This window comes from Stenella coeruleoalba (assembly GCF_951394435.1).
Source record: "Stenella coeruleoalba genome assembly, contig: scaffold_221, whole genome shotgun sequence".
NCBI lineage: Eukaryota > Metazoa > Chordata > Mammalia > Artiodactyla > Delphinidae > Stenella > Stenella coeruleoalba.
This window is the reverse complement of record NW_027646117.1, coordinates 445,798-465,575: the sequence shown is the minus strand read 5'-3', so window position 1 is coordinate 465,575 and position 19,778 is coordinate 445,798. Positions and strand designations below refer to the sequence as shown.

Sequence of the window (19,778 nt, the reverse complement as noted above, 5' to 3'; positions counted from 1 at the left end):
GAGGTAGACTGGAATTGCATTGAAAGCATAGGAAAAGAGGCAGAACGTCCACAATGATGCACTTGGCCAAAAAGGGCGTATGCGTTTTTTCCTGAATATATTCAGGAAAAAACGCATACGCCCTTTTTGGCCAACCAAGCAAGCTTGCAAAGGAAATCTGCACTACAATGAAGTCTCACTTCCCCCCGGTCAAAAGGGCCATCTGAAAAAAGTGTAAAATCCAGAAAGGCAGGACAGGCCATGGAGAACTGGGAGCCTTGTTATGCTGATGGGCGGGATGTAAATTGCCAACAACCACTCGGGAGAAGTGTATGGTGTTTCCTGAAACATCTAAAAAACAAAGCAACAGAACCTAGGGCACTTCCACTTATGGTCCTATAGCTTAGGGAAATTAAAATCAAAAAGACACAGCCACCCCAAAGTTTGGAACGGCTCTGTTTACAAGAACCTCGTTTACAGTACAAGTTCAACATCGCAGAAAGTGAAAAATGGATAAAGAAGTTGTGGTATTCACTTACAAAGCAATATCACTCAGCAATGAAATCTATGTCATCAGGCCCTTAGCAGCACAATGAGTGGATTCAGGTATGATGATTCTAACTGAAATAAGTCACACAGAAAAAGAAACATCATAAGATATCAGTAATACACGGAATGGAAACTTGGCTACACAGGAACTGAATTACAGAACAGAACAGGGTCTCAAATTTAGAAAAACAACTTATGCTTGCTTAAGGTTAAAGGTGAGTTGGGGTGCTGCATAAAACCAGAGATTGAAATGAGCACAGATAAAGTTCCTTAAGCCAAATATGGAATAGACAAGAGCTACTCCTTGCTCAACGAAATGGACTCAACACCGCATATTAAACGCCTAAGAATGTACCTGACTTGTAAGTATCTTAAAACCTATGGATTGCTATGTCTCCGAAAGAGAATCAAGCATGTGTACAGGGGCATAAACGCAGCAGTGATAGGATTGGAGAGGTTCGGTGAGCAAATGAAGACCCTTTGAAGTCATATTGCATGGTACCCATTCCACGGGTTTCAACTACCCAGGTTTAAGGTATTCTTCCTTCAGCTAAAACATGCATGTGGAACCTAGAGTATGATCAACCATGTGATCGGGAGACGTGTTCAAATATGTCTCAGTTTTCCTCCCCTGGTACTCGGGTGCAACATTCCAGACGCTTTACTAACACTCTCCCCACTTGGAGAGTCAGTCCCTTTAACCTCCTGTTTGGCCCAGTTTGCAATTTCTGCGGAAGATGAACAGGAATAGCGAGAACCAATGAGAGACTAGCTGGAGGTGTCTGGACGGGCAAATTTAACTCTCATTTCCCACCAGGAAGAGGAAATAACCAAAGGCTCAGCGTGCCGTGCCGGAACCAGATTAGGGCCTGAAGCCATCCTGCGGTGTTGTGGCCAGGTCACAAGAAAGCGAGTTGAAGAAAGGAGCTCAGGGGCACTGTAATTCACAAACCTGCAGAGTTATAAATGACAGCTATCGTCCAAAAATAGACTGAAGTAAGGCTGCCAAGAGGACTTGAAAGCGGGGCAGAATAGCAGGAAACCGATTTCAGGAGGTAGACTGGAATTGCATTGAAAGCATAGGAAAAGAGGCAGAACGTCCACAATGATGCACTTGGCCAAAAAGTGCGTATGCGTTTTTTCCTGAATATATTCAGGAAAAAACGCATACGCCCTTTTTGGCCAACCAAGCAAGCTTGCAAAGGAAATCTGCACTACAATGAAGTCTCACTTCCCCCCGGTCAAAAGGGCCATCTGAAAAAAGTGTAAAATCCAGAAAGGCAGGACAGGCCATGGAGAACTGGGAGCCTTGTTATGCTGATGGGCGGGATGTAAATTGCCAACAGACACTCGGGAGAAGTGTATGGTGTTTCCTGAAACATCTAAAAAACAAAGCAACAGAGCCTAGTGCACTGCCACTTATGGTCCTATAGCTTAGGGAAATTAAAATCAAAAAGACACAGCCACCCTAAAGTTTGGGACGCCTCTGTTTACAAGAACCTCGTTTACAGTACAAGTTCAACATCGCAGAAAGTGAAAAATGGATAAAGAAGTTGTGGTATTTACTTACAAAGCAATATCACTCAGCAATGAAATCTGTGTCATCAGGCCCTTAGCAGCACAATGAGTGGATTCAGGTATGATGATTCTAACTGAAGTAAGTCACACAGAAAAAGAAACATCATAAGATATCAGTAATACACGGAATGTAAACTTGGCTACACAGGAACTGAATTACAGAACAGAACAGGGTCTCAAATTTAGAAAAACAACTATGCTTGCTTAAGGGTAAAGGTGAGTTGGGGTGCTGCATAAAACCAGAGATTGAAATGAGCACCGATAAAGTTCCTTAAGTCAAATATGGAATAGACAAGAGCTACTCCTTGCTCAACGAAATGGACTCAACACCGCATATTAAACGCCTAAGAATGTACCTGACTAGTAAGTATCTTAAAACCTATGGATTGCTATGTCTCCGAAAGAGAATCAAGCATGTGTACAGGGGCATAAACGCAGCAGTGATAGGATTGGAGAGGTTCAGTGAGCAAATGAAGACCCTTTGAAATCATATTGCATGGTACCCATTACACGGGTCTTAACTCTCCAGGTTTAAGGTATTCTTCCTTCAGCTAAAACATGCATGTGGAACCCAAGTATGATCAACCATGTGAACGGGAGACGTGTTCAAATATATCTCAGTTTTCCTCCCCTGGTACTCGGGTGCAACATTCCAGACGCTTTACTAACACTCTCCCCACTTGGAGAGTCAGCGCCTTTAACCTCCTGTTTGGCCCAGTTTGCAAATTCTGCGGAAGATGAACAGGAACAGTGAGAACCAATGTGAGACTAGCTGGAGGTGTCTGGACGGGCAAATTTAACTCTCATTTCCCACCAGGAAGAGGAAATAACCAAAGACTCAGCGTGCCGTACCGGAACCAGATTAGGGCCTGAAGCCATCCTGCGGTGTTGCGGCCAGGTCACAAGAAAGCGAGTTGAAGAAAGGAGCTCAGGGGCACTGTAATTCACAAACCTGCAGAGTTATAAATGACAGCTATCGTCCAAAAATAGACTGAAGTAAGGCTGCCAAGAGGACTTGAAAGCGGGGCAGAATTGCAGGAAACCGATTTCAGGAGGTAGAATGAAATTGCATTGAAAGCATAGGAAAAGAGGCAGAACGTCCACAATGATGCACTTGGCCAAAAAGGGCGTATGCGTTTTTTCCTGAATATATTCAGGAAAAAACGCATACGCCGTTTTTGGCCAACCAAGCAAGCAAGCAAAGGAAATCTGCACTACAATGAAGTCTCACTTCCCCCTGGTCAAAAGGGCCATCTGAAAAAACTGTAAAATCCAGAAAGGCAGGACAGGCCATTGAGAACTGGGAGCCTTGTTATGCTGATGGGCGGGATGTAAATTGCCAACAGACACTTGGGAGAAGTGTATGGTGTTTCCTGAAACATCTAAAAAACAAAGCAACAGAGCCTAGGGCACTTCCACTTATGGTCCTATAGCTTAGGGAAATTAAAATCAAAAAGACACAGCCACCCCAAAGTTTGGGACGCCTCTGTTTACAAGAACCTCGTTTACAGTACAAGTTCAACATCACAGAAAGTGAAAAATGGATAAAGAAGTTGTGGTATTCACTTACAAAGCAATATCACTCAGCAATGAAATCTATGTCATCAGGCCCTTAGCAGCACAATGAGTCGATTCAGGTATGATGATTCTAACTGAAATAAGTCACACAGAAAAAGAAACATCATAAGATATCAGTAATACACGGAATGGAAACTTGGCTACACAGGAACTGAATTACAGAACAGAACTGGGTCACAAATTTAGAAAAACAACTTATGCTTGCTTAAGGGTAAAGGTGAGTTGGGGTGCTGCATAAAACCAGAGATTGAAATGAGCACAGATAAAGTTCCTTAAGCCAAATATGGAATAGACAAGAGCTACTCCTTGCTCAACGAAATGGACTCAACACCGCATATTAAACGCCTAAGAATGTACCTGACTAGTAAGTATCTTAAAACCTATGGATTACTATGTCTCCGAAAGAGAATCAAGCATGTGTACAGGGTCATAAACGCAGCAGTGATAGGATTGGAGAGGTTCGGTGAGCAAATGAAGACCCTTTGAAGTCATATTGCATGGTACCCATTGCACGGGTCTCAACTCTCCAGGTTTAAGGTATTCTTCCTTCAGCTAAAACATGCATGTGGAACCCAAGTATGATCAACCATGTGAACGGGAGACGTGTTCAAATATGTCTCAGTTTTCCTCCCCTGGTACTCGGGTGCAACATTCCAGACGCTTTACTAACACTCTCCCCACTTGGAGAGTCAGTCCCTTTAACCTCCTGTTTGGCCCAGTTTGCAATTTCTGCGGAAGATGAACAGGAATAGCGAGAACCAATGAGAGGCTAGCTGGAGGTGTCTGGACGGGCAAATTTAACTCTCATTTCCCACCAGGAAGAGGAATTAACCAAAGGCTCAGCATGCCGGGCCGGAACCAGATTAGGGCCTGAAGCCATCCTGCGGTGTTGCGGCCAGGTCACAAGAAAGCGAGTTGAAGAAAGGAGCTCAGGGGCACTGTAATTCACAAACCTGCAGAGTTATAAATGACAGCTATCGTCCAAAAATAGACTGAAGTAAGGCTGCCAAGAGGACTTGAAAGCGGGGCAGAATAGCAGGAAACCGATTTCAGGAGGTAGACTGGAATTGCATTGAAAGCATAGGAAAAGAGGCAGAACGTCCACAATGATGCACTTGGCCAAAAAGGGCGTATGCGTTTTTTCCTGAATATATTCAGGAAAAAACGCATACGCCCTTTTTGGCCAACCAAGCAAGCTTGCAAAGGAAATCTGCACTACAATGAAGTCTCACTTCCCCCCGGTCAAAAGGGCCATCTGAAAAAAGTGTAAAATCCAGAAAGGCAGGACAGGCCATGGAGAACTGGGAGCCTTGTTATGCTGATGGGCGGGATGTAAATTGCCAACAGACACTCGGGAGAAGTGTATGGTGTTTCCTGAAACATCTAAAAAACAAAGCAACAGAGCCTAGGGCACTTCCACTTATGGTCCTATAGCTTAGGGAAATTAAAATCAAAAAGACACAGCCACCCCAAAGTTTGGAACGGCTCTGTTTACAAGAACCTCGTTTACAGTACAAGTTCAACATCGCAGAAAGTGAAAAATGGATAAAGAAGTTGTGGTATTTACTTACAAAGCAATATCACTCAGCAATGAAATCGGTGTCATCAGGCCCTTAGCATTACAATGAGTGGATTCAGGTATGATGATTCTAACTGAAGTAAGTCACACAGAAAAAGAAACATCATAAGATATCACTAATACACGGAATGTAAACTTGGCTACACAGGAACTGAATTACAGAACAGAACAGGGTCTCAAATTTAGAAAACCAACTATGCTTGCTTAAGGGTAAAGGTGAGTTGGGGTGCTGCATAAAACCAGAGATTGAAATGAGCACAGATAAAGTTCCTTAAGTCAAATATGGAATAGACAAGAGCTACTCCTTGCTCAACGAAATGGACTCAACACCGCATATTAAACTCCTAAGAATGTGCCTGACTAGTAAGTATCTTAAAACCTATGGATTGCTATGTCTCCGAAAGAGAATCAAGCATGTGTACAGGGGCATAAACGCAGCAGTGATAGGATTGGAGAGGTTCGGTGAGGAAATGAAGACCCTTTGAAGTCATATTGCATGGTACCCATTACACGGGTCTCAACTCTCCAGGTTTAAGGTATTCTTCCTTCAGCTAAAACATGCATGTGGAACCCAAGTATGATCAACGATGTGAACGGGAGACGTGTTCAAATATGTCTCAGTTTTCCTCCCCTGGTACTCGGGTGCAACATTCCAGACGCTTTACTAACACTCTCCCCACTTGGAGAGTCAGCGCCTTTAACCTCCTGTTTGGCTCAGTTTGCAATTTCTGCGGAAGATGAACAGGAATAGCGAGAACCAATGAGAGGCTAGCTGGAGGTGTCTGGACGGGCAAATTTAACTCTCATTTCCCACAAGGAAGAGGAAATAACCAAAGGCTCAGCGTGCCGTACCGGAACCAGATTAGGGCCTGAAGCCATCCTGCGGTGTTGCGGCCAGCTCAAAAGAAAGCGAGTTGAAGAAAGGAGCTCAGGGGCACTGTAATTCACAAACCTGCAGAGTTATAAATGACAGCTATCGTCCAAAAATAGACTGAAGTAAGGCTGCCAAGAGGACTCGAAAGCGGGGCAGAATTGCAGGAAACCGATTTCAGGAGGTAGACTGGAATTGCATTGAAAGCATAGGAAAAGAGGCAGAACGTCCACAATGATGCACTTGGCCAAAAAGGGCGTATGCGTTTTTTCCTGAATATATTCAGGAAAAAACGCATACGCCCTTTTTGGCCAACCAAGCAAGCTTGCAAAGGAAATCTGCACTACAATGAAGTCTCACTTCCCCCCGGTCAAAAGGGCCATCTGAAAAAAGTGTAAAATCCAGAAAGGCAGGACAGGCCATGGAGAACTGGGAGCCTTGTTATGCTGATGGGCGGGATGTAAATTGCCAACAACCACTCGGGAGAAGTGTATGGTGTTTCCTGAAACATCTAAAAAACAAAGCAACGGAGCCTAGGGCACTTCCACTTATGGGCCTATAGCTTAGGGAAATTAAAATCAAAAAGACACAGCCACCCCAAAGTTTGGAACGGCTCTGTTTACAAGAACCTCCTTTACAGTACAAGTTCAACATCGCAGAAAGTGAAAAATGGATAAAGAAGTTGTGGTATTCACTTACAAAGCAATATCACTCAGCAATGAAATCTATGTCATCAGGCCCTTAGCAGCACAATGAGTCGATTCAGGTATGATGATTCTAACTGAAATAAGTCACACAGAAAAAGAAACATCATAAGATATCAGTAATACACGGAATGGAAACTTGGCTACACAGGAACTGAATTACAGAACAGAACTGGGTCACAAATTTAGAAAAACAACTTATGCTTGCTTAAGGGTAAAGGTGAGTTGGGGTGCTGCATAAAACCAGAGATTGAAATGAGCACAGATAAAGTTCCTTAAGCCAAATATGGAATAGACAAGAGCTACTCCTTGCTCAACGAAATGGACTCAACACCGCATATTAAACGCCTAAGAATGTACCTGACTAGTAAGTATCTTAAAACCTATGGATTGCTATGTCTCCGAAAGAGAATCAAGCATGTGTACAGGGGCATAAACGCAGCAGTGATAGGATTGGAGAGGTTCGGTGAGCAAATGAAGACCCTTTGAAGTCATATTGCATGGTACCCATTCCATGGGTCTCAACTCTCCAGGTTTAAGGTATTCTTCCTTCAGCTAAAACATGCATGTGGAACCCAAGTATGATCAACCATGTGAACGGGAGACGTGTTCAAATATGTCTCAGTTTTCCTCCCCTGGTACTCGGGTGCAACATTCCAGACGCTTTACTAACACTCTCCCCACTTGGAGAGTCAGTCCCTTTAACCTCCTGTTTGGCCCAGTTTGCAAATTCTGCGGAAGATGAACAGGAATAGCGAGAACCAATGAGAGGCTAGCTGGAGGTGTCTGGACGGGCAAATTTAACTCTCATTTCCCACCAGGAAGAGGAATTAACCAAAGGCTCAGCATGCCTGGCCGGAACCAGATTAGGGCCTGAAGCCATCCTGCGGTGTTGCGGTCAGGTCACAAGAAAGCGAGTTGAAGAAAGGAGCTCAGGGGCACTGTAATTCACAAACCTGCAGAGTTATAAATGACAGCTATCGTCCAAAAATAGACTGAAGTAAGGCTGCCAAGAGGACTTGAAAGCGGGGCAGAATAGCAGGAAACCGATTTCAGGAGGTAGACTGGAATTGCATTGAAAGCATAGGAAAAGAGGCAGAACGTCCACAATGATGCACTTGGCCAAAAAGGGCGTATGCGTTTTTTCCTGAATATATTCAGGAAAAAACGCATACGCCCTTTTTGGCCAACCAAGCAAGCTTGCAAAGGAAATCTGCACTACAATGAAGTCTCACTTCCCCCCGGTCAAAAGGGCCATCTGAAAAAAGTGTAAAATCCAGAAAGGAAGGACAGGCCATGGAGAACTGGGAGCCTTGTTATGCTGATGGGCGGGATGTAAATTGCCAACAGACACTCGGGAGAAGTGTATGGTGTTTCCTGAAACATCTAAAAAACAAAGCAACAGAGCCTAGGGCATTTCCACTTATGGTCCTATAGCTTAGGGAAATTAAAATCAAAAAGACACAGCCACCCCAAAGTTTGGAACGGCTCTGTTTACAAGAACCTCGTTTACAGTACAAGTTCAACATCGCAGAAAGTGAAAAATGGATAAAGAAGTTGTGGTATTTACTTACAAAGCAATATCACTCGGCAATGAAATCTGTGTCATCAGGCCCTTAGCAGCACAATGAGTGGATTCAGGTATGATGATTCTAACTGAAGTAAATCACACAGAAAAAGAAACATCATAAGATATCACTAATACACGGAATGTAAACTTGGCTACACAGGAACTGAATTACAGAACAGAACAGGGTCTCAAATTTAGAAAACCAACTATGCTTGCTTAAGGGTAAAGGTGAGTTGGGGTGCTGCATAAAACCAGAGATTGAAATGAGCACAGATAAAGTTCCTTAAGTCAAATATGGAATAGACAAGAGCTACTCCTTGCTCAACGAAATGGACTCAACACCGCATATTAAACGCCTAAGAATATGCCTGACTAGTAAGTATCTTAAAACCTATGGATTGCTATGTCTCCGAAAGAGAATCAAGCATGTGTACAGGGGCATAAACGCAGCAGTGATAGGATTGGAGAGGTTCGGTGAGCAAATGAAGACCCTTTGAAGTCATATTGCATGGTACCCATTCCACGGGTCTCAACTCTCCAGGTTTAAGGTATTCTTCCTTCAGCTAAAACATGCATGTGGAACCCAAGTATGATCAACCATGTGAACGGGAGACGTGTTCAAATATGTCTCAGTTTTCCTCCCCTGGTACTCGGGTGCAACATTCCAGACGCTTTACTAACACTCTCCCCACTTGGAGAGTCAGCGCCTTTAACCTCCTGTTTGGCCCAGTTTGCAATTTCTGCGGAAGATGAACAGGAATAGCGAGAACCAATGAGAGGCTAGCTGGAGGTGTCTGGACGGGCAAATTTAACTCTCATTTCCCACAAGGAAGAGGAAATAACCAAAGGCTCAGCGTGCCGTACCGGAACCAGATTAGGGCCTGAAGCCATCCTGCGGTGTTGCGGCCAGCTCAAAAGAAAGCGAGTTGAAGAAAGGAGCTCAGGGGCACTGTAATTCACAAACCTGCAGAGTTATAAATGACAGCTATCGTCCAAAAACATACTGAAGTAAGGCTGCCAAGAGGACTCGAAAGCGGGGCAGAATTGCAGGAAACCGATTTCAGGAGGTAGACTGGAATTGCATTGAAAGCATAGGAAAAGAGGCAGAACGTCCACAATGATGCACTTGGCCAAAAAGGGCGTATGCGTTTTTTCCTGAATATATTCAGGAAAAAACGCATACGCCCTTTTTGGCCAACCAAGCAAGCTTGCAAAGGAAATCTGCACTACAATGAAGTCTCACTTCCCCCCGGTCAAAAGGGCCATCTGAAAAAAGTGTAAAATCCAGAAAGGCAGGACAGGCCATGGAGAACTGGGAGCCTTGTTATGCTGATGGGCGGGATGTAAATTGCCAACAGACACTTGGGAGAAGTGTATGGTGTTTCCTGAAACATCTAAAAAACAAAGCAACAGAACCTAGGGCACTTCCACTTATGGTCCTATAGCTTAGGGAAATTAAAATCAAAAAGACACAGCCACCCCAAAGTTTGGGACGCCTCTGTTTACAAGAACCTCGTTTACAGTACAAGTTCAACATCGCAGAAAGTGAAAAATGGATAAAGAAGTTGTGGTATTTACTTACAAAGCAATATCACTCAGCAATGAAATCTATGTCATCAGGCCCTTAGCATCACAATGAGTGGATTCAGGTATGATGATTCTAACTGAAGTAAGTCACACAGAAAAAGAAACATCATAAGATATCAGTAATACACGGAATGTAAACTTGGCTACACAGGAACTGAATTACAGAACAGAACAGGGTCTCAAATTTAGAAAACCAACTTATGCTTGCTTAAGGGGAAAGGTGAGTTGGGGTGCTGCATAAAACCAGAGATTGAAATGAGCACAGATAAAGTTGCTTAAGTCAAATATGGAATAGACAAGAGCTACTCCTTGCTCAACGAAATGGACTCAACACCGCATATTAAACGTCTAAGAATGTACCTGACTAGTAAGTATCTTAAAACCTATGGATTGCTATGTCTCCGAAAGAGAATCAAGCATGTGTACAGGGGCATAAACGCAGCAGTGATAGGATTGGAGAGGTTCGGTGAGCAAATGAAGACCCTTTGAAGTCATATTGCATGGTACCCATTCCACGGGTCTTAACTCTCCAGGTTTAAGGTATTCTTCCTTCAGCTAAAACATGCATGTGGAACCCAAGTATGATCAACCATGTGAACGGGAGACGTGTTCAAATATGTCTCAGTTTTCCTCCCCTGGTACTCGGGTGCAACATTCCAGACGCTTTACTAACACTCTCCCCACTTGGAGAGTCAGCGCCTTTAACCTCCTGTTTGGCCCAGTTTGCAATTTCTGCGGAAGATGAACAGGAATAGCGAGAACCAATGAGAGGCTAGCTGGAGGTGTCTGGACGGGCAAATTTAACTCTCATTTCCCACAAGGAAGAGGAAATAACCAAAGGCTCAGCGTGCCGTACCGGAACCAGATTAGGGCCTGAAGCCATCCTGCGGTGTTGTGGCCAGGTCACAAGAAAGCGAGTTGAAGAAAGGAGCTCAGGGGCCCTGTAATTCACAAACCTGCAGAGTTATAAATGACAGCTATCGTCCAAAAATAGACTGAAGTAAGGCTGCCAAGAGGACTTGAAAGCGGGGCAGAATTGCAGGAAACCGATTTCAGGAGGTAGACTGGAATTGCATTGAAAGCATAGGAAAAGAGGCAGAACGTCCACAATGATGTACTTGGCCAAAAAGGGCGTATGCGTTTTTTCCTGAATATATTCAGGAAAAAACGCATACGCCCTTTTTGGCCAACCAAGCAAGCTTGCAAAGGAAATCTGCACTACAATGAAGTCTCACTTCCCCCCGGTCAAAAGGGCCATCTGAAAAAAGTGTAAAATCCAGAAAGGCAGGACAGGCCATGGAGAACTGGGAGCCTTGTTATGCTGATGGGCGGGATGTAAATTGCCAACAGACACTCGGGAGAAGTGTATGGTGTTTCCTGAAACATCTAAAAAACAAAGCAACAGAACCTAGGGCACTTCCACTTATGGTCCTATAGCTTAGGGAAATTAAAATCAAAAAGACACAGCCACCCCAAAGTTTGGGACGCCTCTGTTTACAAGAACCTCGTTTACAGTACAAGTTCAACATCGCAGAAAGTGAAAAATGGATAAAGAAGTTGTGGTATTTACTTACAAAGCAATATCACTCAGCAATGAAATCTATGTCATCAGACCCTTAGAAGCACAATGAGTGGATTCAGGTATGATGATTCTAACTGAAGTAAGTCACACAGAAAAAGAAACATCATAAGATATCAGTAATACACGGAATGTAAACTTGGCTACACAGGAACTGAATTACAGAACAGAACAGGGTCTCAAATTTAGAAAACCAACTTATGCTTGCTTAAGGGGAAAGGTGAGTTGGGGTGCTGCATAAAACCAGAGATTGAAATGAGCACAGATAAATTTCCTTAAGTCAAATATGGAATAGACAAGAGCTACTCCTTGCTCAACGAAATGGACTCAACACCGCATATTAAACGTCTAAGAATGTACCTGACTAGTAAGTATCTTAAAACCTATGGATTGCTATGTCTCCGAAAGAGAATCAAGCATGTGTACAGGGGCATAAACGCAGCAGTGATAGGATTGGAGAGGTTCGGTTAGCAAATGAAGACCCTTTGAAGTCATATTGCATGGTACCCATTACACGGGTCTTAACTCTCCAGGTTTAAGGTATTCTTCCTTCAGCTAAAACATGCATGTGGAACCCAAGTATGATCAACCATGTGAACGGGAGACGTGTTCAAATATGTCTCAGTTTTCCTCCCCTGGTACTCGGGTGCAACATTCCAGACGCTTTACTAACACTCTCCCCACTTGGAGAGTCAGCGCCTTTAACCTCCTGTTTGGCCCAGTTTGCAATTTCTGCGGAAGATGAACAGGAATAGCGAGAACCAATGAGAGGCTAGCTGGAGGTGTCTGGACGGGCAAATTTAACTCTCATTTCCCACAAGGAAGAGGAAATAACCAAAGGCTCAGCGTGCCGTACCGGAACCACATTAGGGCCTGAAGCCATCCTGCGGTGTTGCGGCCAGCTCAAAAGAAAGCGAGTTGAAGAAAGGAGCTCAGGGGCACTGTAATTCACAAACCTGCAGAGTTATAAATGACAGCTATCGTCCAAAAACATACTGAAGTAAGGCTGCCAAGAGGACTTGAAAGCGGGGCAGAATTGCAGGAAACCGATTTCAGGAGGTAGACTGGAATTGCATTGAAAGCATAGGAAAAGAGGCAGAACGTCCACAATGATGCACTTGGCCAAAAAGGGCGTATGCGTTTTTTCCTGAATATATTCAGGAAAAAACGCATACGCCCTTTTTGGCCAACCAAGCAAGCTTGCAAAGGAAATCTGCACTACAATGAAGTCTCACTTCCCCCCGGTCAAAAGGGCCATCTGAAAAAAGTGTAAAATCCAGAAAGGAAGGACAGGCCATGGAGAACTGGGAGCCTTGTTATGCTGATGGGCGGGATGTAAATTGCCAACAGACACTCGGGAGAAGTGTATGGTGTTTCCTGAAACATCTAAAAAACAAAGCAACAGAGCCTAGGGCACTGCCACTTATGGTCCTATAGCTTAGGGAAATTAAAATCAAAAAGACACAGCCACCCCAAAGTTTGGAACGGCTCTGTTTACAAGAACCTCGTTTACAGTACAAGTTCAACATCGCAGAAAGTGAAAAATGGATAAAGAAGTTGTGGTATTTACTTACAAAGCAATATCACTCAGCAATGAAATCTGTGTCATCAGGCCCTTAGCAGCACAATGAGTGGATTCAGGTATGATGATTCTAACTGAAGTAAATCACACAGAAAAAGAAACATCATAAGATATCACTAATACACGGAATGTAAACTTGGCTACACAGGAACTGAATTACAGAACAGAACACGGTCTCAAATTTAGAAAACCAACTATGCTTGCTTAAGGGTAAAGGTGAGTTGGGGTGCTGCATAAAACCAGAGATTGAAATGAGCACAGATAAAGTTCCTTAAGTCAAATATGGAATAGACAAGAGCTACTCCTTGCTCAACGAAATGGACTCAACACCGCATATTAAACGCCTAAGAATGTGCCTGACTAGTAAGTATCTTAAAACCTATGGATTACTATGTCTCCGAAAGAGAATCAAGCATGTGTACAGGGGCATAAACGCAGCAGTGATAGGATTGGAGAGGTTCGGTGAGCAAATGAAGACCCTTTGAAGTCATATTGCATGGTACCCATTACACGGGTCTCAACTCTCCAGGTTTAAGGTATTCTTCCTTCAGCTAAAACATGCATGTGGAACCCAAGTATGATCAACCATGTGAACGGGAGACGTGTTCAAATATGTCTCAGTTTTCCTCCCCTGGTACTCGGGTGCAACATTCCAGACGCTTTACTAACACTCTCCCCACTTGGAGAGTCAGCGCCTTTAACCTCCTGTTTGGCCCAGTTTGCAATTTCTGCGGAAGATGAACAGGAATAGCGAGAACCAATGAGAGGCTAGCTGGAGGTGTCTGGACGGGCAAATTTAACTCTCATTTCCCACAAGGAAGAGGAAATAACCAAAGGATCAGCGTGCCGTACCGGAACCAGATTAGGGCCTGAAGCCATCCTGCGGTGTTGCGGCCAGCTCAAAAGAAAGCGAGTTGAAGAAAGGAGCTCAGGGGCACTGTAATTCACAAACCTGCAGAGTTATAAATGACAGCTATCGTCCAAAAACATACTGAAGTAAGGCTGCCAAGAGGACTTGAAAGCGGGGCAGAATTGCAGGAAACCGATTTCAGGAGGTAGACTGGAATTGCATTGAAAGCATAGGAAAAGAGGCAGAACGTCCACAATGATGTACTTGGCCAAAAAGGGCGTATGCGTTTTTTCCTGAATATATTCAGGAAAAAACGCATACGCCCTTTTTGGCCAACCAAGCAAGCTTGCAAAGGAAATCTGCACTACAATGAAGTCTCACTTCCCCCCGGTCAAAAGGGCCATCTGAAAAAAGTGTAAAATCCAGAAAGGCAGGACAGGCCATGGAGAACTGGGAGCCTTGTTATGCTGATGGGCGGGATGTAAATTGCCAACAGACACTCGGGAGAAGTGTATGGTGTTTCCTGAAACATCTAAAAAACAAAGCAACAGAACCTAGGGCACTTCCACTTATGGTCCTATAGCTTAGGGAAATTAAAATCAAAAAGACACAGCCACCCCAAAGTTTGGGACGCCTCTGTTTACAAGAACCTCGTTTACAGTACAAGTTCAACATCGCAGAAAGTGAAAAATGGATAAAGAAGTTGTGGTATTTACTTACAAAGCAATATCACTCAGCAATGAAATCTATGTCATCAGACCCTTAGAAGCACAATGAGTGGATTCAGGTATGATGATTCTAACTGAAGTAAGTCACACAGAAAAAGAAACATCATAAGATATCAGTAATACACGGAATGTAAACTTGGCTACACAGGAACTGAATTACAGAACAGAACAGGGTCTCAAATTTAGAAAACCAACTTATGCTTGCTTAAGGGGAAAGGTGAGTTGGGGTGCTGCATAAAACCAGAGATTGAAATGAGCACAGATAAATTTCCTTAAGTCAAATATGGAATAGACAAGAGCTACTCCTTGCTCAACGAAATGGACTCAACACCGCATATTAAACGTCTAAGAATGTACCTGACTAGTAAGTATCTTAAAACCTATGGATTGCTATGTCTCCGAAAGAGAATCAAGCATGTGTACAGGGGCATAAACGCAGCAGTGATAGGATTGGAGAGGTTCGGTTAGCAAATGAAGACCCTTTGAAGTCATATTGCATGGTACCCATTACACGGGTCTTAACTCTCCAGGTTTAAGGTATTCTTCCTTCAGCTAAAACATGCATGTGGAACCCAAGTATGATCAACCATGTGAACGGGAGACGTGTTCAAATATGTCTCAGTTTTCCTCCCCTGGTACTCGGGTGCAACATTCCAGACGCTTTACTAACACTCTCCCCACTTGGAGAGTCAGCGCCTTTAACCTCCTGTTTGGCCCAGTTTGCAATTTCTGCGGAAGATGAACAGGAATAGCGAGAACCAATGAGAGGCTAGCTGGAGGTGTCTGGACGGGCAAATTTAACTCTCATTTCCCACAAGGAAGAGGAAATAACCAAAGGCTCAGCGTGCCGTACCGGAACCACATTAGGGCCTGAAGCCATCCTGCGGTGTTGCGGCCAGCTCAAAAGAAAGCGAGTTGAAGAAAGGAGCTCAGGGGCACTGTAATTCACAAACCTGCAGAGTTATAAATGACAGCTATCGTCCAAAAACATACTGAAGTAAGGCTGCCAAGAGGACTTGAAAGCGGGGCAGAATTGCAGGAAACCGATTTCAGGAGGTAGACTGGAATTGCATTGAAAGCATAGGAAAAGAGGCAGAACGTCCACAATGATGCACTTGGCCAAAAAGGGCGTATGCGTTTTTTCCTGAATATATTCAGGAAAAAACGCATACGCCCTTTTTGGCCAACCAAGCAAGCTTGCAAAGGAAATCTGCACTACAATGAAGTCTCACTTCCCCCCGGTCAAAAGGGCCATCTGAAAAAAGTGTAAAATCCAGAAAGGAAGGACAGGCCATGGAGAACTGGGAGCCTTGTTATGCTGATGGGCGGGATGTAAATTGCCAACAGACACTCGGGAGAAGTGTATGGTGTTTCCTGAAACATCTAAAAAACAAAGCAACAGAGCCTAGGGCACTGCCACTTATGGTCCTATAGCTTAGGGAAATTAAAATCAAAAAGACACAGCCACCCCAAAGTTTGGAACGGCTCTGTTTACAAGAACCTCGTTTACAGTACAAGTTCAACATCGCAGAAAGTGAAAAATGGATAAAGAAGTTGTGGTATTTACTTACAAAGCAATATCACTCAGCAATGAAATCTGTGTCATCAGGCCCTTAGCAGCACAATGAGTGGATTCAGGTATGATGATTCTAACTGAAGTAAATCACACAGAAAAAGAAACATCATAAGATATCACTAATACACGGAATGTAAACTTGGCTACACAGGAACTGAATTACAGAACAGAACACGGTCTCAAATTTAGAAAACCAACTATGCTTGCTTAAGGGTAAAGGTGAGTTGGGGTGCTGCATAAAACCAGAGATTGAAATGAGCACAGATAAAGTTCCTTAAGTCAAATATGGAATAGACAAGAGCTACTCCTTGCTCAACGAAATGGACTCAACACCGCATATTAAACGCCTAAGAATGTGCCTGACTAGTAAGTATCTTAAAACCTATGGATTACTATGTCTCCGAAAGAGAATCAAGCATGTGTACAGGGGCATAAACGCAGCAGTGATAGGATTGGAGAGGTTCGGTGAGCAAATGAAGACCCTTTGAAGTCATATTGCATGGTACCCATTACACGGGTCTCAACTCTCCAGGTTTAAGGTATTCTTCCTTCAGCTAAAACATGCATGTGGAACCCAAGTATGATCAACCATGTGAACGGGAGACGTGTTCAAATATGTCTCAGTTTTCCTCCCCTGGTACTCGGGTGCAACATTCCAGACGCTTTACTAACACTCTCCCCACTTGGAGAGTCAGCGCCTTTAACCTCCTGTTTGGCCCAGTTTGCAATTTCTGCGGAAGATGAACAGGAATAGCGAGAACCAATGAGAGGCTAGCTGGAGGTGTCTGGACGGGCAAATTTAACTCTCATTTCCCACAAGGAAGAGGAAATAACCAAAGGATCAGCGTGCCGTACCGGAACCAGATTAGGGCCTGAAGCCATCCTGCGGTGTTGCGGCCAGCTCAAAAGAAAGCGAGTTGAAGAAAGGAGCTCAGGGGCACTGTAATTCACAAACCTGCAGAGTTATAAATGACAGCTATCGTCCAAAAACATACTGAAGTAAGGCTGCCAAGAGGACTTGAAAGCGGGGCAGAATTGCAGGAAACCGATTTCAGGAGGTAGACTGGAATTGCATTGAAAGCATAGGAAAAGAGGCAGAACGTCCACAATGATGCACTTGGCCAAAAAGGGCGTATGCGTTTTTTCCTGAATATATTCAGGAAAAAACGCATACGCCCTTTTTGGCCAACCAAGCAAGCTTGCAAAGGAAATCTGCACTACAATGAAGTCTCACTTCCCCCCGGTCAAAAGGGCCATCTGAAAAAAGTGTAAAATCCAGAAAGGCAGGACAGGCCATGGAGAACTGGGAGCCTTGTTATGCTGATGGGCGGGATGTAAATTGCCAACAGACACTCGGGAGAAGTGTATGGTGTTTCCTGAAACATCTAAAAAACAAAGCAACAGAACCTAGGGCACTTCCACTTATGGTCCTATAGCTTAGGGAAATTAAAATCAAAAAGACACAGCCACCCCAAAGTTTGGGACGCCTCTGTTTACAAGAACCTCGTTTACAGTACAAGTTCAACATCGCAGAAAGTGAAAAATGGATAAAGAAGTTGTGGTATTTACTTACAAAGCAATATCACTCAGCAATGAAATCTATGTCATCAGACCCTTAGAAGCACAATGAGTGGATTCAGGTATGATGATTCTAACTGAAGTAAGTCACACAGAAAAAGAAACATCATAAGATATCAGTAATACACGGAATGTAAACTTGGCTACACAGGAACTGAATTACAGAACAGAACAGGGTCTCAAATTTAGAAAACCAACTTATGCTTGCTTAAGGGGAAAGGTGAGTTGGGGTGCTGCATAAAACCAGAGATTGAAATGAGCACAGATAAATTTCCTTAAGTCAAATATGGAATAGACAAGAGCTACTCCTTGCTCAACGAAATGGACTCAACACCGCATATTAAACGTCTAAGAATGTACCTGACTAGTAAGTATCTTAAAACCTATGGATTGCTATGTCTCCGAAAGAGAATCAAGCATGTGTACAGGGGCATAAACGCAGCAGTGATAGGATTGGAGAGGTTCGGTTAGCAAATGAAGACCCTTTGAAGTCATATTGCATGGTACCCATTACACGGGTCTTAACTCTCCAGGTTTAAGGTATTCTTCCTTCAGCTAAAACATGCATGTGGAACCCAAGTATGATCAACCATGTGAACGGGAGACGTGTTCAAATATGTCTCAGTTTTCCTCCCCTGGTACTCGGGTGCAACATTCCAGACGCTTTACTAACACTCTCCCCACTTGGAGAGTCAGCGCCTTTAACCTCCTGTTTGGCCCAGTTTGCAATTTCTGCGGAAGATGAACAGGAATAGCGAGAACCAATGAGAGGCTAGCTGGAGGTGTCTGGACGGGCAAATTTAACTCTCATTTCCCACAAGGAAGAGGAAATAACCAAAGGCTCAGCGTGCCGTACCGGAACCACATTAGGGCCTGAAGCCATCCTGCGGTGTTGCGGCCAGCTCAAAAGAAAGCGAGTTGAAGAAAGGAGCTCAGGGGCACTGTAATTCACAAACCTGCAGAGTTATAAATGACAGCTATCGTCCAAAAACATACTGAAGTAAGGCTGCCAAGAGGACTTGAAAGCGGGGCAGAATTGCAGGAAACCGATTTCAGGAGGTAGACTGGAATTGCATTGAAAGCATAGGAAAAGAGGCAGAACGTCCACAATGATGCACTTGGCCAAAAAGGGCGTATGCGTTTTTTCCTGAATATATTCAGGAAAAAACGCATACGCCCTTTTTGGCCAACCAAGCAAGCTTGCAAAGGAAATCTGCACTACAATGAAGTCTCACTTCCCCCCGGTCAAAAGGGCCATCTGAAAAAAGTGTAAAATCCAGAAAGGCAGGACAGGCCATGGAGAAATGGGAGCCTTGTTATGCTGATGGGCGGGATGTAAATTGCCAACAGACACTCGGGAGAAGTGTATGGTGTTTCCTGAAACATCTAAAAAACAAAGCAACAGAACCTAGGGCACTTCCACTTATGGTCCTATAGCTTAGGGAAATTAAAATCAAAAAGACACAGCCACCCCAAAGTTTGGGACGCCTCTGTTTACAAGAACCTCGTTTACAGTACAAGTTCAACATCGCAGAAAGTGAAAAATGGATAAAGAAGTTGTGGTATTCACTTACAAAGCAATATCACTCAGCAATGAAATCTATGTCATCAGGCCCTTAGCAGCACAATGAGTGGATTCAGGTATGATGATTCTAACTGAAATAAGTCACACAGAAAAAGAAACATCATAAGATATCAGTAATACACGGAATGTAAACTTGGCTACACAGGAACTGAATTACAGAACAGAACAGGGTCTCAAATTTAGAAAACCAACTTATGCTTGCTTAAGGGGAAAGGTGAGTTGGGGTGCTGCATAAAACCAGAGATTGAAATGAGCACAGATAAAGTTCCTTAAGTCAAATATGGAATAGACAAGAGCTACTCCTT

At 43.7% G+C, this 19,778-nt stretch overlaps 1 long non-coding RNA gene across 3 annotated transcripts in view; it reads right to left on the bottom strand.

Annotated features, from left to right (window-relative positions):
* LOC307181323 overlaps positions 1 to 19,778 on the bottom strand; it is a 318,684-nt gene that overhangs the window by 49,153 nt on the left and 249,753 nt on the right. For 2 of the 3 annotated variants that reach the window (XR_013826446.1, XR_013826448.1), the window contains exon 5: positions 8,189 to 8,490. The exons of the other annotated variant lie outside the window; for it this stretch is intronic. This is a non-coding gene — a long non-coding RNA (uncharacterized lncRNA). Of the gene's footprint in view, positions 1 to 8,188; positions 8,491 to 19,778 lie in introns of those variants that run through there. 3 annotated transcript variants of the gene reach the window in all.